Below are 3168 nucleotides of genomic sequence, written 5' to 3'. Positions count from 1 at the left end.
CTTCCGATCCCAATCACTCAATCATATTAGCAGTTGCCAGAAGCTGAAGTAAAAACAGATTCTATAATATGTAATTACTTCCCCCATCAAAGCCATATCTAAGCTCAAGACACAAGACATTAATTAAATTGCTCAAAACTGCACAAACATTCCCCCTTCCTTTATGATCCAGACTCATCATAAGAAAAAACATACTGAACAACAATCAAAACAAAAACTTAGTCAAAAAGACATCCCCTTGGACATTTTCTGAAAGCTTCAAGGAACCTCCAGAAGGGCATGGGTTCCACAGACCAGTCCCAGGGAAGTGTTCTGCTATAGAACTGACTTCCCCATGAGTTTAGCACAGCATGGATTTATTGGTCACCAAATCACTTTACAAAACAAAATTTCCTCGGTTTCTCCTTTGAGTTTCTTTTCCTTTGCTTTTTTTTTTTTACCCTGGGAGGTGGATTAAGTGGGTTATACTGGATGGCAATAAGGTCCTTTGGGAAAGTTTGAAAGGATTTGGACCTTATTCATAATATAGATCACATATAACCACAGCTTGGATGGGTGATTTTTTTAAAGTAAATTGAAGCAAGCAAACAAAAAAAAATAAGCAGGACTGCAGTCAAAACTGTAGGTACTCACAGATATGCAGACACAAATGTAGATTTATAGATGTGAACATTATTTAAAACAACAGTCTCTGTGTAATCAGAGCAGTATTACTGCATGTAGAACAAAGAGATAGACCTGTTTTCTTGGGCTTCCTTTCTCGTCATCAGTCACAGCCTTATTCAGAGCCTGAGGGGCAAATATATGCCAACTTGCACAGTATGTTTTTAGCAAGTAGAAGCTGCACTAGGGCTTGAGTGTGTGGGGAGAAGGCAGAGTTCAGTTGATGCTAAAAAGCTGCCCATGAAAACAGAGGCAGAGTTAAATTAAAGTGCACAAAGATAAGGCCAACTTAATCTGAAAATACTAAGTTTGCTTAGAACAAGAAACTAACTGACAGAGCCCACACACTGAAGAGCCATTCATTTCTGTAGCTGACTCCCTGCAATGCTTTCCCCTTAAACCTATTTGCTGGAAACAGTTTGTCCCATTGAGCTTCCCTGAAACAATGAAAAGAATGTTAAGAAATAAGGACCTTTGTTTAAAAATTCGCTACATCAAGAGTATGAGGGGCAAATTGTCCATTAAATATATTGGACATGACCATTTGCATTTTCAGCACAAAGACCATTCTCACAGTTCCAAGCTTTCTGAGACCCTCTTACATAATTGTCCGGTGCTCCTAAGAGACATGCAAACACTTAGACATTCTGGGGTTTCGAAAGCTCATTTTAAGGCCTGCATTTGAAGTACTCAGGAAGAGAACTCTAATTGTCTACGTACTGGCAAATTTCCCTTTGTTCACAATAAGCTTGACTCAAGCTGTTTCCAATCCATTTGGAAGGCAACGGAGACATGGTCGCTGTTTCCATAGCCACTCATTCTGAGTTGCAATTTGGGGATCACTTAGGAAGTGAGTTTTTTTAAAGCATTCAGATCCATGCTGGTATTACAATCGTCAACGTAATCATAAAGTTTCCATTTTGCTGAGTTCTCTCTTTCTAATACACTTCATTAATATTGCTTACTGCAGCTTCGTGAAAAATGTAAATGATAGTGATTTGCATAGTTAAGATCTAGCACACCAAATTTCAACAAAGAATGAATGGGCATTTTACATCATTCTAATAACTAATAGTCATTAGGGAAGAGTAGACATCCCTTGCTTTTGTATAATAAACGAAATAGAAATACGGAGTGACAGTAGGTATCTTTATTGTAAGGGAGAGTTAAACCACTCTACTTGTAGATTATGATCTTAAAAATGCATTACACTAGCAAAAAAGCTGTTTAAGTGACATGATACTGAAAAGGAATTTACTCTGAGTGTGAGCAAGAGAAATTATGCTTAAACATATTCACTGGCCATCCACACCAAGGGCAAAATCTTGCGTTAACTTTGTCTTAGTAAAAACATTTACTTGAAACATTTGCAAACCCAAAGACTCCTCCTAGGACATGTAAGGCTTCTGAGACTAGAGAATAAAATTTCCCACTGTAGATAAAAGCCTGTACTGGCTCCCAGCATTATACAATGTGAACCTGCTTGCATTAGGAAATCCTGACTCCCAGTGGCAAAAAATTAAAATGCTCTTGCTCCTAAAAGGCAAGATCATCATTACTGCCTCCAGTAGTAACAAACTGTTGTGCTACCAGAATGGCCGGATATGTATAAACAGAGCTAATAACAAAGAATAATCAGTCAGGACTCTTATTCTAGAGTACAGCATAGACACTGTGCACAGAGCAATGCAATGAAAGACAAAAAATCACTGCTTCTCTTACTGTGCTTTCAGGAGCTGGAGCCACATGCACCACAGCATATAGATTTTGGGCCTCACTGGGTGCATGTATATGTGCAATTAGTGCACACGAATAAACTGTGGAGCTTATTGCTCTGGAGTTTTTTGCTCCCGGGTGCACTATTTGAACTTGGAGCTGGGTAGAGCAGCCCCCGCTGGCAGTGGGGCCCCGGGGGTCAGCCTGCCTGTCCCAAGGCTGCTCCAACTGGGCTCAGTGTGCTGCGGAGGGACTGGCTGGGGCACGGTGGTGCTTCAGTGTGGGGCTAGCCAGCAGACAGCCCCTGCACTGAAGCACCTTCATGCCCCAGTCAACCAGGTAGCATCTACAAGTACGCTACTGTGCTTGTATTGTAAGCACTTGTATTTACAAGTAGTACCCTGCTGGACAGTTTATTAGTTTTGTACAACCTAATAGGGGCACACATGTAGACTCCAAGAGGTTTACTCTGGAGCGAATTAGTCATCTCCACAGTAATGTCTCATTTAGATGCACCCATTTTTGTGGAACTCCTGCAGTTATTCACACAAACTGGTGATGATCAGGTGAGTCATGAGATAATAAATTTTAAAATCATCATATTATGCTTTATGGAAAAGTTATAAAACCTATTTATATGATATTTCTTTCTCTCCACTCTCCATGTAGTGGCAATCCTAGAATGATTTGCATATCTTGCTCTAGTTCCTTTTCTTAAAGTTCAGACCACTGAGCTCTATTTGATTCAAACTTCTTCATTACTATTTGGCCCAGAAGGAATAGGGAAAG

The 3168-nt window shown here is 40.0% G+C and overlaps 1 protein-coding gene across 1 annotated transcript in view; it reads right to left on the bottom strand.

Annotated features, from left to right (window-relative positions):
• HSD17B3 (hydroxysteroid 17-beta dehydrogenase 3) overlaps window positions 1–3168 on the bottom strand; it is a 27368-nt gene that overhangs the window by 14708 nt on the left and 9492 nt on the right. The window lies entirely within an intron of this gene.

Source organism: Alligator sinensis, unplaced genomic scaffold (assembly GCF_000455745.1).
Source record: "Alligator sinensis unplaced genomic scaffold, ASM45574v1 scaffold240_1, whole genome shotgun sequence".
Classification (NCBI taxonomy): Eukaryota; Metazoa; Chordata; order Crocodylia; family Alligatoridae; genus Alligator; species Alligator sinensis.
Note: the sequence above shows the minus strand (reverse complement) of the source record. Positions and strands in the feature narration are given on the sequence as shown.